The sequence below is a fragment of the Indicator indicator genome, chromosome 6 (genome assembly GCF_027791375.1).
Source record: "Indicator indicator isolate 239-I01 chromosome 6, UM_Iind_1.1, whole genome shotgun sequence".
In the NCBI taxonomy this organism is placed as follows: Eukaryota; Metazoa; Chordata; class Aves; order Piciformes; family Indicatoridae; genus Indicator; species Indicator indicator.
In genome coordinates, this window is record NC_072015.1 from 8,664,527 (window position 1) to 8,679,666 (window position 15,140).

Sequence of the window (15,140 nt, forward strand, 5' to 3'; positions counted from 1 at the left end):
GGGATTTATATTCATTTCACTCCATGTGTGTGAGGTTAAAACTATTACAGTGATGAATCTTCAATTCCTTTATTTCTGCAGTACTGTCCAAATTAGACATATCTTTAAACACTGGAATCTAGTCAGAGTGTCACTGCAAATTGTAGTTTAAGTATTTTGAAACATTAGTTGCAGGCATCATTCTAAAAACTGCCCTATTTTCTGCTGCTGCTCTCTTATACTAAAATTTATTGATACCCTCCTTTCTTTCTGCCTTGTACTGTTAAAAATAAAAGCTAGAAGAGCAGAAGATAAAAACAGGCATGTGTTACTCAGCAAAAAATTTTCTGTGTCCGGAGCCAAGGAATTTTAGCTGGAAAATGTGGAAATCCATCCATTGTCTCCTTGTAGTTGAACTAATTCCAAATTGTACATTTGCAAAATGCCTGTAACTTAATTTCTGAGTTCAAGTCGAAAAGACAAATCAAGGATGTGGGAAATCAGCTACTGTGTTGGGAAGAGTAGCAAGCATACACCAGACCTGCTTGACCATACAACATGTATAGACTATTTGTGACACATACAGTTAAAAATTATACCTGTTTCATATTTATGCTGCATCTGTATCCCATATTGATGAAAACAGCCCAAATATAAAAGAGGAGCTGAGGTTTTGCTGGAGGAAATGGCTACATACCCAGACAGCAGAACAGAGTTAATGCATCGTCTTTGCAGTGAATTTCATTCATAGTCAGTGTGGGATTTCATTGAGTCAGTGCAATGAGAACAACATACCAATTTAGTGGATAATCCATGAATATTCAAAGGATCAAACGATGTTTTGTGTGTCTTGCATTGTTGTCTTTCATGGAGTTCTAGAATGGTTTGTGTTGGAAGAGACCTTAAAGATCATCTAGTTCCAGCCCCTCTGCCATAGGCAGGGACCCTCCTACCAGACCAGGTTGCTGAAGGTCCCATCCAACTGGGCTTTGAATGCTTCCAGGGTTGGAGCCATCACAACTTCTCTGGGCAACCAGTTCCAGTGCCTCACTGTGTTCAGGGTGAAGAATTTCTTCCTAATGTCTAATCTAAGTCTAGTTTCTTCCAGTTTGAAGCCATTACCTCTTGTCCTATCACTGCATGCCCTTGTCAGAAGTTCCTTTCCCTCTATCCTGTGGGTCCCTGTCAAATACTGGAAAGTTGTTTTAAGGTCTCCTTGGAGTGTTCTCTTCTCCAGCCTGAAAAAGATCTTTGATCAAAACTTTGTTCAGAGTTAAATTATAACATGAAAATGAGAGAAGATGCATATTCTGCATATATATACAAAGATTCATGGTGTTTTAGCTAAACACTGGAGAAAGTAGTCAGCTCCCAAGAGTATCATGTAAGGCTACTGGCTGCCTAGCATTACTGAAGACAGTTTTGTCTGAAACAGTAGAGGAATCACGATAGCTGCAGTACTTTTGAAGCCTCAAACCAGGGCAGATTTCTATTTTAGCTGTGAGTAGAAGTGAGTATCCTGCTTTCTCTTGGTCTGAGGTGCCTGTTGAGTGATAAGCTGGGTTACAAGCAACATGGTTTGTTGACTGCCACTGAAAGAATTATCCTGGCTGTGATGTCACATCCTCTCGTATAGAGAAGACTATTCTTGTATGTTCCTCGTGGACAAATTTGCTGGGGGAATTAAGGTTAATTTTTGAGTCTGAACAGAGGAGTGAATCCAAGCTGGCATCTGGCAGTTATGTGGGACTGGGAAGGCAAATCTGGTAATACTAAACAATAAGTACTAGAAGGAAATACTACAATTTCCTTCATACCCCAGTGTTTAAAAACAGTGTTACATATCCCCAGGAGCTGAAGTCCTTGACAGCTGGGTAGGTGCATCCTTCTGACAGGCTAGAAGGAAGTTTGTTTCCAGTGTGGAGGTTGGATGGGTTGTGCCTGCCCTAGCTGAGAGCTGTGTCAGAGCAGGTATTCTCAGCCTATTGTTTGACAAGAGGGAGAAAAAATCTAGCATCCATGACTCAGGAGAGTAAATGAGCAAAGTTCTCCATAGCTTTTGCTATAATTACAACCAAAACACCCTGGACCCAAACAGTGGGTCTGCCTACTTTAACTTCTGCCTACTTTAACTTTTTATTTGTGAAATACAGAATACCAAGTGACAGGAAAACATAGTAAAACATGAATTACAAAGTAACTCAAGAAGAATAAAGCATTTCTATACCTTCAAAATAGCCTCAAGCATGAAGTCTACCTTTTATAAATAAATCAATGGTATTTTTCTTTAATTTTTAAAGCACAGGATGGTGAGGCATCCAGACTTCTTTTTTCCTTCTATTTTCAGTACCTGAAGTTAGGTATTTGAGAGTTGTGTCTACTGGGCTGCTTCTGGAAGTTTTCAGCCATACATCTCTCATCAGACTGGTCATATGTACAAGTTCAGCATTTGTTGCCATCCAAAACTTCCTTTACTTGATTTGAAGAAACACCAGAATGTAGCTTATAGATTCATAGAATACCAGGTTGGGAGGGACCTCAAGGATCATCTAGGCTGGCCTTTTAGGGTAAGAATATAGTTTAACTGAGATGGCCCAGCACCCTGTCAAGCTGTCTAATGTAAGGGAATCTGCCACCTCCCTTGGGAGTTTATTCCAATGTCGAATAGCTCAAATGGTGAGAAAAAAAAATCTGTCGTCTAGTCTGAATGTCCCCAGGAGCAACTTGTACCCCTTACCCCTTGTCTTCACCATGTGACTCTTTGTAAAAAAGGACTCTCCCTCCTCGTGATAGCCACCCTTTATGTACTTGTACACGGTTATGAGGTCTCCCTCAAGCCTTCTCAAGGCTGAACAAACCCAGTTCTCTCAACCTTCCTTCATGTGACAGGTCTTCCAGTCCTCTGATCATTCTTGTGGCCCTTTTCTGGACCCTTTCCAGCCTGTCCTTCTTGCATAGCAGGGACTAAAACTGTTCACAGTACTCAAGGTGCCAGTTATTGAGTAGAAAAAATAGTTTAAAGCTCTGCTGGACAGTATTTAGGAATTACTGGTTTCTCATACATCAGTTTTAGTTGTGATGAGGGCACCTCCAGAAAGAATGGCTGCATATGTGCTCCCCTTGGCATTTAAATGTCTTTCCAGATAGACCCCTGATTAAACAAATAATGAGATGCCAAATATCATCTTTGCTCAGTCATAGATTTACCTAGAGAGGTACTAAATTTCTTCATTTTGCTTCCCTTTTCATTCCCCTGTACAGTTTTAAGGAAAACTTTCTGTATTAATCAGAGTTCAGTAAAATAAATTACTTCATCAAAAGATACGGCTCGTTTCTTTAATGAGTTACTGTTTTCAGTTGAACAATTCTAACCCTGGTTAAGGCTTAGAGATGCAAAATGAAAATAATTTAACACTGGAGCAGCAAGGGCTGTGGCTTTAAACTCATTCTTGATAATGCTGCATTCACTACCTATTCCATCAGCTTTCAGCTCCTCAGGGAAAGGCTTTACACCGAGTGCAGAGCCCAGAAGAATTGCATCAGTTTGTGATGCTTGCACCTGGAGTGGGTATAGAGACAAAGCCTAAAAACTGAAAGGAATTCAGATTCTGCGCTTGGATGCATAATTAGAACAAATTTTGCATTCATCTATGCTCTATCTCATGAGTGTAGTGTGTGGCCTTCCAAACTTTGGTCATGCCTTGTGGATTGCTCACTTCTTTTGTACATGTCTTTGTGATTGTGGGCAAGGAGGTTGAATTTGTATGGTCCTCCTAGAACCTGTCCCAGAAAAGCATGAGATTAAAGTCTTCTGCTTTCCATTTCAAAATGCAGAATATTTCTTGTTTACACTTAGTTATGTGTTGTTGAGCTCTTGCTTCTCAGTCTTTTGGTGAAGATCAAGTGTAGTATCAGTCCTTATCAGTTTAATATCAGCTATGTCCTCAATTTTGGTTGAGGGGAGACCTTTCCACTCTTTACATCTGCCCAAAAGGAGGTTTTAGCAAGGTGGAGATCAGTCTGTTCTCCCAAGTAATAAGCAAAAGGACAAGAGGAAATGTCTGCAAGTTGCACCAGGGGAGGTTTAGGTTGGATGTTAGGAAAACTTTCTTCCCTGAAAGGGTTGTCAAGCTCTGGAACAGGCTGCCTGGGGAAGTGGTGTAGTAACTACTCCTGGAGGTGTTTAAAAGATGCATAGATGAAGTGCTGAAGGAAATGGTTTAGTGGTGACCTGGCAGTGCTGGGTTAATGGTTCGACTTGGTCACAAAGGCCTTTTCCAACCAAAATGATTCTATGATTTGTGTGATCTAAGTGTGGCTCATTTGTGCTTGTTACAGTGTAGGTCAGAGCAATTTAATGAGTGTAGCTGTCTTCTGCAAAAGCTCTGTTTTCATTTAAACAAACTTTCTGCAGAGTTTGGCTCCAGGTTCTTCCTTGCCACTTAAGCTCAACAGATGGGGGCCCTCCAAAGCTGCAAGGAAACTGCCTACATAATGGTGATACAGTGAATCAACTAACTGACTTTTATATAAGTTAATGCAGCTTTGCTGAGACTTTGATCTCTCATTTAAAATAAATAAAATGGAAAATGCGACTTTGACATGCTGGATCTCTTTGGGATTTTGCTATCCAGGCCAGTTGAGTTACCGGATGTTACTATCAGTGTGGGAAGGAAACAAACTTGCCTGAAAAGTATCCAATGTAAGGAGAAACTTCTCCGGATTGCATTGATGTTCTGTTTCACAAATGATCTGCTTTATCTCCGTATTCTTAAATTAGTAGGAAATCATTACCTCATGCAAATGTGTTCTACTGCTGATGTTGTAGTTTAAGTTAGCTGGAGTTAATTTCAGATGGCTTTGGCATTTAATGTCTTTTACACAGAAACTGAAAAAACTTTAAAACCAGTAGTTTTGTGGAGATGCACTTGAACTCTCAGCCTGTGGAAAAAGATTATGACTTAAACTACTGCTGAAGCATTTAGTCGAGCTTTTCCTCTCTTACTACATTAGGAATCCTTCATATTTAGAATGAAATAACTGTAGGTCTTGCCTCAGACCAGAGGTCACCCTCACCCGGTGTCCTGCCTGGCAGTGGCTGTATCCCATGCTTCATGAAGCTTTCCTGGACTTATCCTTCCCCGGTATGTATCTAAACCATGTCCTGAAGAGGACAAATCTCTGAAGAGGGATAAACCTCTAACTGTTACATATTTGTCCCAGAAAGAAGTCCAGGTTTTGGTTTTCAGAAGGTTACAGCATAATTGTTATGGGTTTAAGAACCATTGAGTCCCTTAAGGTCCTCCAGAAGGAACTAGATTGCCCAGGAAGTGGACACCAGAAAGTGTAACCTATGTTATTTCATCCCCATGAGCCTGCAGCCCCCTTTATAAATGGGCATTTCTGTCTGTTCTGCCTTTCCTCTCTCTGCTCCCTTCCCAGTGCAGCCCTTAGCGCTGCGGTGTGTGAGGGGAGCGGGGCCTGGTGCAGCCAAGCTGATTTTCTTATGGCATCCTTCGGGCCTGAGTAGAGAGGTATCGGGGTGGGGGGGTGCATATGAGGCCTGGGGGTTTGGCCTGGTTTGGGGGAAGGTTGTGGAAAGCATTGGCTTCATGAGGTTCTGTGGTAAACCCAGATTGGAGAACTGGGCCGAGGTTGAATATGGATTTTGTGTGTTTTGTATCTGTGTAAATATTTGTGAATAGTACTTCCATTTATCTTTCAAATTCGTTCCAATCCCATGTGGACTGTTTTCTTTTACTCTTTTGGGGAGGAGTAATGAGCATCTCTCCACTCCCTGAAACACAAGACAATAATCTTACCACAAGTATTAGTCTCAGTGTGACATTTAGTAATGGACTGTTTCTTAATCAAATGAACTGGACAGAGTTAATTTACTACATTGCTAGTCACATGTATTAAAGAATTTCCCAAGTCTGTGTTATAATGTGAGTCTGCTCTGCTGGGTTCATTACTCGCTTCTAAGTCTCAACATGAAATAATCTCCTAATATTCCTATTTATAAAAAGGATGTGAAATTTGGGGGTTTATTTCACATATATATTTTTTCATGTTTACTCATTTGTAGGGGTTTTCTTTGGCAAAGAGTTCTTCTTTCCACATAACAGCAAGAAATGCATTGGTTGTTGGCTTTTACTTGTAAATCTGATGTGAAAAAGCAGCATACTGGCCCAGTTGGGTGTAAAACAGTTTTAGTATCATAAAACCTAAAGCAGAGATTTTTCTTGCTCTGCATAAGACAAGGCTAAATTCCAGGGAAAGCTGCAGCAAAGCCTTAAATAATAACTATGCAAAAAGGCAATACAAATGCTTGAATAGGTAAGACCTAATTTTAACATAATACCCATGGAGACAAGCTTCCTACTCAGCCTTGCCAGCTGTTCATACACTCAGGTTGTCTGAGCATGAGGGAACTGGATCTGCAGTAAAATTAATAAAATCTAATTCTATTTGATCATTCCATGCTGATTCCAGAGCTGCTGAAGCTTTGAAAGGTGTCCTTTATTAATATGAGAGGTTTCTGGTGGTTTGTAGGGGCATTCCCAGGTGGTGAGATATGGGCTGTTACACATTCTTCTCCAGTTCTGTGTTGTCTTTGAAAGGATGAGGAGAAGCTGAGTGATGGTTTTACCTTCTCTTCAAAAGGTAAAGTTTTTGCCAGAGGGTGAAAAAATAAGAAAGTGGGACTGTGTTTTCTGATTACAATATTTAGTGCTGTTACAAATTACAGGTCAGATTAGAATGGGGAGGGGCGGAGGGAGGGAATATATATGTAAAAAATCCCAGAGTCACAGAATGACAGGGGAGTTGGAAGGGACCTCTGGAGATCATCTAGTCCAACCATGCTACTAAACCAAGTTTGCCTAGACCAGGTTGCCAGGATTGTGTCCAAAGAAGTTTTGAATCTCTCCAGACAATAAACCTCTACTCCATTATCCTCAAAGAAAATTTTTCCTTATTTATTACCCTTTTTCTTAAATGGTAAAAAAAAAAAAGCATGGACTTGTTAGTCAGCCCAGAAGAAGAAAACAACGTGATAGATTGACTTAAGTTTAATGAGTTACTGAGGAACTCCTGTGGTAGTTATCACAGGGCTTCAAAATTGCTGAAGTATAAATCCTATACTGTTATTAATATTTCAGTTGTTCTCACAGGGAATAGGTCTTAATTTTTCAGTGGTGCATGGGTAAAATAGCAAAATCTATTAAAGCCTCACTCGTGTCAAATCCTGCCAAAGAAAGCCCAAAACACTTTGGAGAAATTTGCCTCTTAAATTTATAGCAAAAACCAATCACAGGAAATTGGCCTCTCTAGTGCCATAACACACTGAACGTGTTATGAATCAGTCACTAGTAGTTTCTTTTTGAAATGAGAAAAATGCTGCTATAATACTGTGCATAGGAAAAAAACCCACAAAATTATTTGTAAATATTTCTCCCTATGGGGAAGTGGTATTGGGAGATTGCTTTGCTGAGATAGGTTTTGCAGACTCACCAGGACAGCAATGGTTGGCGATGAACTTGAGGATTCCTGGGAGTTCCTCGTAAAATGCCATCAAATTTTTGAAATAGATATTGGGAGTGCCTCTTTCCCTGATGTGGGTGCACTTCACTCTCCTTGCTGGAGCATCCTCTCTGAGGTTACATGCCTAAACATTGCAAAGCAGAGTCTTTGCAAAGCATCTCTACCTTCAAGGTTGCTCAAAGCCCCACCCAGCCTGGCTTTTATAAACTTCCAGGGATGGAAGATTCTTTTCTTGAAGACCATCAGAGACCCTAGAGACCACATCTCCTAGCTGGAAGACCTCTGCCCAAAACAAACCCCTCACCCTCTGAGCATGAATATTTTTTATTTAAGAGAAGCTGTACCTTTAACATGAAGCAAGTAAGAAACTGCCACATGGATGGTCAGGTGTTGACATGAGATGTAACTTCTGTGTGTCACTGTATAAATGTCTGCTATGAATTTCAGCTGCTGTTCTAGATTTTGGGAATGCCTCTAGCATCCAAACTTGTGCAACTTTGTAATCTAGTAATGTCTGCTTCTTGAAGAAAAAAACCAGCATTAAAGAGTTTTATTCCTGATTTTTGGGGGCACCAATAGCGAGAAAAATTAAGTCCAGATGACATAAGCCAGCTCAAATTTGTGTTTTCCTTTAAAATTGTTTTTATTTTTTCTTTCCCTTTTCTTAAACATGTTTTGTTTGCAACCCCAGGATTTACTCCTGATTTAGCATTTCTGTAACAGGGGATAGAGTAGAATCCTCAAGATCAAATATTGTCATTAAACAGCCTAGCAGAGATGCAAAGCTATTGGTTCTGTTTATTAGGATTTGCATTAGTTTTGCAGCAGCTCTTGGGATAACTTGGGAAGGTCCAGCAGAGCTCCATGCATAACAAAAGGATAGTTTGGATAGGATTCACTCCCCTAACAAGGGCTGTGTTCAAGGGGAGGTATCTAAGTCTGTACTAATCCTCTTAGGCCCCATTTACAGACAAAAGAATTTAGGGAACACTTCAAGGCTTTAAAGGAGCAATTCCTTTTCCATATTGTTATGGTTACTTTTGGGAGAGATGAGCTGCTGTCATCTCTTTTCCCCACTGACTTCAAAAGGAACTTAAGCAACTAGCTCAGATGTAAATGTTTGTGCTACAGTGTGTTCATGTAGCTAGATGAATATATGCAATACATTTATTTATTTTAAATCTTGATAAATACTTTACAACTGCTACTGTGTTGTTTGGGATTCAGGGCACTTTAAGTGAGAGTACGATATGGTTTTCTAGCTAAACTCTTTTAAGAATGCTCTGTCCTTACTGCACATATCAAACCCAGTTCTAATCTGTGAGTTGAGCTCCTGTTCATTCAGTGGTCTAGTAACAATGACAATAAAAAACCTTCCAAAAATCTGATTCTGGCAAACCGTTATAGTAAACTAGTTGTATAGAAGTATCTTCGAGTTGTTGTTGTTGTTGTAGTTTGTTGGGGAGAGGTTGTTTGGGTTTTGTTTTTTAATCAGACACAAACGTAAGTATTTTTATAAATAACATTTAGAAGAGGAGACAACACAATCATAGGATGGCTTAGGTTGAAAGGGACCTTACAGATCATCTTCTCCAACCTGTCTGCATGGGCAGTGATGACTCTCAGATAGATTTGGTTGCTCAAGTCCTCATCCAGCTTGGCCTTGAACACATCCAGGGTAGGGGCATCCACAACCTCTAGTTTGAAGCCAGTGCCCCTTGTCCTGTCACTGCAGGCAGTCTCTCTCCATCCTTCCTGTAGGCCCCTTTCACGTACTGGAAGGCTGCTATTATGTCTCCCTGAAGCTTCCTCTTCTCCAGGCTGAACAACCCCAGCTCCCTCAGCCCATCCTCATAGGAGAGGTATTCCAGCCCTCAGATCATCTTTGTGGCTCTCCTTTGGACTCAGCAGTTCTGTGTCCTTCTTATGACAGGGGCAGCAGAATTAGATGGCTTTCTTGCTTTTGTAGGTTTTAATTAAATATTTCCAAGGAATTTTCTCTTGGATCTTCATAGATGTTTGTTTTGAATCAATGATAACATTTTATTGTTAAAGTAATAAAAAGAAGAAAGTGTTGCTCTCAGAATTCAGGCTACTAATGCAGAGCTTAATTCAAGTACCACAATTTCTTGTCTGCCCACACAGCTGTTTATGTCCCTGTGATGAAAAAAGACTCTCAGCCCTCAATCAGATTGTGTAGGGTACTTGTCTACCTCAGAACCTTCAAAATCAGAAGATGGAGAATGGAAAGGGTTTTGTTTTTTTTTCCCCATAGCTTTGTTTTCCTTCTGCACTTGGACTGGGTCTTCAGCGAGTGTGACTACAAAAGTGTTTTTAGACACTGTTTTTCTTTCGTTCTTCAGTGAACACTGCCTGTTGCAGTTTTTATTTAACTAAAAGAGTGTGTATGTTTATTTGATACCATGTTTTAAAACAATTGGTTGTTTCAAGGTAAGAAATAATAGGCTGTTTCATTGCATGCTTTAAAATGTGTTTCCAGAATGAAATGCCATTTTGCTTTCACAGTGACTAAGACCCACATTTCAGACCCTCCAGGATTGGATGACTGTTAAACACTGCAGTTCTTCAAAGTAAAAAGACAAATGGCTTTAAGATAGGTAATGGTTGCTACAGGGATGGAGAAAAATCCAGGTTCTGAGTGGCTAAACACACTGAGTGGGATCATGTTTTGATCTGCTACTTGAAGAGTGGTATAGTTCACAACACAGAGCAACACAAAGGTAAAAGTCAGTTTTAGTCTCTTTGAGTTCCTGAAGGGATTCTTCTCATTAGATGAATGCCTCACCAAAATATGAGCAAGTACCTGGAAATAGCAGATCAACTTTATTAGTTAAAAACTGTTATACCTGTTGTTTTCAGTAGTTTATTTCATGTGCGTGTAGATTATGATGGGTAAGGATTTGTTTTGAGATGTTGTATACTCATATTTAGTCCAAAGTCTTAAGTGAATTGCGCAGATGATGATATTTATAGGTAGATGAAAATTGTTTCAGAGTGTAATAAGCTTTAAGCTATGTAGGTTAGCACAGAAGAGGTGCTGAAATCATCTGGTAATCAGTGGATTCAGTCAGGCGTAGGTAGGTTCTTACAGCCATGAGTGTATTGCGTATTGCAGTGGTTTCAGAAGAGCCTCTTCAGTCTATCTACCTTAGCACTTTCAATGTGGGTTTATCTACTTTACTACAATGTAGCATTAAAGTCAGACACCGTGAACGGTAATTATCTCCCATGCATCTCCTCCTTGTGCTCTATTTTCCACTTCATCAATACACTCCAGTGATGATAGCTCAAGTAATCATTCCTTTAGCATCTCCGCCTCTTCAAAGTGCCTAGGTTCAGTGTCCTGCATACAAAAATCTGGTGAGAGAATCTTGCTTTTTCCTCTAAAGTGTTTCATCTGTCTTATTAAATGACAAGGTGCAAACCATAATTCCCTGTAATGAATCTTCAGTTAAGTATCATTCCTATAAGAAAAGTACTTATGGAGGTCCTCCTACTTATGGAAGACTATTTTAAACTATCTCTGTTTATTCCTGTGAAAATCTGCTTGACCTTTACTTGGAAACATTCCTTATTATAAGACCTGGTGAAGGCAGAGGGAGTCCTGTGAGAAGTCACACTCTGTGCATCTGTGGTGATCGGATAACTGACTCCCTTTTCTCAGAGGCAAGTCAGCTGATGTGGAATGTGCTAGACCTACCCAGACATTTTGGGTGAATTCCTAGACATACTGAAGTAAAGGACTAAGCTTCCACTAGCTTCTGTAGGACCAGATTTTTATCCTTGGATGTTTTTCAGAGAACACTTTTTTTTAGGTATATGATAACAGTGATATTTAAACACCCGATCTTAAGATTTCCTTGTGAGTTCTCTAGCCCAACCAACTCCTTCCCAAAGCCAAAAAAGCCTGCCATGGAAGTTAATAAAACATTTAAAGAACAAATTACTAGAGCAACCTGTTGTGAAGTAAGTTTCAGAGTCATTATGAATCCTAGTTCATAATCTCAGATCCTGCTGTCATTTCTGAATTTTAAATGGAAAACAATTTGTTTCTGTGGTTCTTGGCAGCACTGCAAAATCCTGAAATCTCTGAATGAATGAATGATGAAGAGAGCAGTGCAGTGTTGCACTGTATTTGTTACTCAGCTGTAACTTTAAAAGCAACTTGATTATTTATTTTCCTGCTTTCCTCAAGAAGGGGGGAATATGAAATTACTGCTTACACCTTGGAAGCTGCTAATGGGTGAGCAATCTTGCCTGATCCAAGTACTGTATACAGCTTCTGAGATTCAGCTTTGTCATTTATGCAAGGCAAAGTTTCTTGCTTCTTCTAAAACACAGATAAAGAAGTGGCAGGAGGCTGTCAGCTGGAGGTTAGGATAGAGTTGATGGCCAATCTCATGACGTACTGGATGTCTAATGCACCATGACATTCCTATTTTGTTCCCTGACACTGAAGGCTTTTGGTTTTCCTCCTGATAATTATTCTTAATTTAACATAACTAACAAAATCAATGATTGCTACATGTTCCACTTCCCCCCCACCCCAAAATCCATATGGAAGAATATGCAGCTGACTAACAAGCATACCAAGCTGCAGTTTCAAAGATGTATTAAAATTATCACTCATCTTTATGTACTTAAGCTGACATTAAAGCCAGGATAACAGGAGAAGGGTCAATCAAGAAACTCCCAATTATAAAGTAACCTTTGACTGTTCAGCCAGTGAGAAATCTGATGCCAGTTTCAGGCACAATCTTGCAGCAGAATTGTTTCTTTTACTGGACTCTCTAAAAGGAGTTTTTATACTAATCAGGGAAGGTAGTTTGTGATTTTTGTGTGTCACATTACTATTTAAATATACGTCATCTGATGATTTATCTAACGAGAAGAGTATTGCTGCTGTCTAATGTGAGCTTGATTGTGTTGTGATCTGCTGAAGATAAAAGGTTAGATGCATCACTAGTTTAGATCAGCACAGCTATATTCAGCCCAATCTCCACAAGCTGAAGATACAACCAAGGCATTTACTTGCCCAGTGACAATTCTTCGTATCATTGTCCCTGCCTGTGGTAGGGAGCTTGGAACTGCATGATCTTTGGGGTCCCTTCCAACTCAAGCTATTCTGTAAAAAGCATATAAGGAAATTCCTTTTAAATACTTTTCATTTATGAATACGTAGAATTAAACAAAAAAGGCATATTTTTCTGTATTCTATCTTAACCAACAATAAAAGCAACTGACTTGAATGGCCCTGAACGGTAAATCCAGTAGGTGTTACTCATTAGATTGTCATCCTCCTGAGGAGCTTGTCATAGCATGCCTTGGTCTGGAGTCTTCCTGATGCCAGGAATAAATAGTTTATCCTGCAGAAACTGACAGTAGCAGGCACAATTTGTGCCAGTCTGACACCTTGCTTTGTTTGTATTCATTAAATGTTAGTAAATCAGTAATTGCACAAGTCTTGATTTTCCCCACCTTGCCCCCAGAACCCTTCCATAAGCTTTGTAGATCACATCAGAAATCGTTAGTTGCTGGGACAGCAGATAGTTGACAAGGACCAATATAAAATCAGGATCTCAGGTCATGCTAGTTTGGGAATTTTGATATTCTTATAATGGCATTTGAATGGGAAGTTTAGGGATGAAGGAGGTGCTGCAGATCTATTCATTGCCACTAGTGGTGCTTGCTCTCAAGTTGGTGAGTGATGGGTTTCTCATCTTCCAGATTTTTTTCTGTTATGGGAGACAGTTAATTTTAGTGGCTTTAAATAGCTCAAATAGACTTGCTGAGGGCCTTGTATTGACTGGATTTTGAAAGTTTGATTGGCACCCTACTGAGAATAAAAGCCAGCAGAAGTGACACGAGCCTGCGATGTAGCCAGTTGAAACAGACTGTCAGAGTCTGGTCCCTGAACAGTGCTTCTGTGGCTCACAAAAAGAAGTCACCAAAGGAGTGCCCAGCTCTGTCCTTCATGATATAGGAGTGCTAGACAGTCAGTTGAGGAGGTGAGTTTGCTGCTGGTGCAAATTGGTGAGCTTGCACTGAAGCAGGCAGGGCTGTACTGATAGCCCATTAACATGAGGGCAAGTGCACTAAAACCTACCAGGTGCTTTTTATCTGTGGCTTACTACAAAATATGTTTCCCGATCTGCTCAAAATATGCTGGCACATCTCCCTGACAGAATAGAGGAGTTTCCTTCCAGATTAAAATGTAATCTTCTTCAGAACGGGTGAAAAATAGTTAGGCTCTTGGAGAGCTTTTGTCTCCTGGGCTGCTTTTGACCAAATGTTTCACTTGGTTCTCCAAAGCACTGAAAAACCCAACCGTTCATCTCTATTTATATGTTCTGTCTGGCTACATTGTTACTTAGTGTTCAAGAAAATAGCTCATCACACCTACAAGTCCCTTTCTCCTTTCCACCTCATATGCATAACACCTGGCTAGCACCACTCTGAACCTTCTTCCTCACATCTCTGACTGAAAAAACTCCCACAGGGGAAGTTAGAAATCTTTGTGTCTGTGCTTATGCTTACTTAGCTGTGCTCCTGCTTTGTGCAAGTGATGCTGCCTGCCAGTGCATGAGGGCCGCTGACGGCCTCCCTATTTGTGCCCAGTGATTAGAGCAGTCCCAAAATAGATTTCTTCATGCTGGTGGAGCCACGTGCACACAGAATGTGAGTTTGAAATATTGGAGTTAACAGCACACATGGGAAAAGACAGTGGCCCACTTGACTTTGTTTGTGCTTATGTGCAGATGCTGTTCTAAATAATGGTGATAATGAGACTAGGAGAAAAATAATGACAATGACTGGAAATATGAGACCAGTCCCTTGAGTGATCCCTAGGGTAATACTTCTCACACTTCTAGGAGTATCAGCCTCATCTCGGTACTGTCCCTCCAGTAAAGCAGCCTCATATGCCTTTGCAACAAGAAAACACCAGTAGTTCATCACTGACTCTTTATTTAGCAAGTGCACCAGCTATGTTTGCCTATTCTCTTCAACAAATACTCTCCAGAGAGAAATTTGCTACTGCCTGCATTGGGATGCAGAAGCTTGGTAGCTAATGTCTGGGTCACAGTCTCAAGTGAAGTTTGAGTTCTCAGTTCTTACTAACCATCAAAGAGGGCTCAGCAGCCAGCTTCCTCTTCTGTCCTTGCAAATATTCCTGCTTGCTAAATGATCTCCTCTTTATCCTTTTCAGTAGGTTATAATTTTTACTGGATTTTGCTGCAGGTAATAGCAGTCGGGCAGGGAATAAGGACAGAATGGATCCAAAGTTCATTGTAACATGTGGTCCCGCAGCAGAAAAAGGGCCAGCTTGAATTTTCTGTGCTATTTCCTGCTGAAGAAGATCACAATGTGAAGTGGAAACTTACCTTGCAGTTCTCTCACAATTTGTGCTCTCTCTGGCTGTATCTGTACCTGTACATTAAATAGCACATGTTTCTGAGCACTTGGCCCCAGTGGTGCTTGGAGGGGTCACCATCATGTGCTTTTGACCATGGCTGATAAAGCTTTCCCAGAAAACTTCTGGACTTTTTTCAGGAATAAATACAAATACAGTGAACATTCCTACTGAATGGTTTGCT

The 15,140-nt window shown here is 40.3% G+C and overlaps 1 protein-coding gene and 1 pseudogene across 1 annotated transcript in view; both read left to right on the forward strand.

Moving 5' to 3' along the window:
• Window positions 1–15,140, forward strand: part of PHACTR1 (phosphatase and actin regulator 1) — a 326,072-nt gene that overhangs the window by 85,219 nt on the left and 225,713 nt on the right. The gene's annotated exons all lie outside the window — the stretch shown is intronic.
• LOC128967804 (U2 spliceosomal RNA) lies at window positions 3,853–3,958 on the forward strand (annotated as a pseudogene).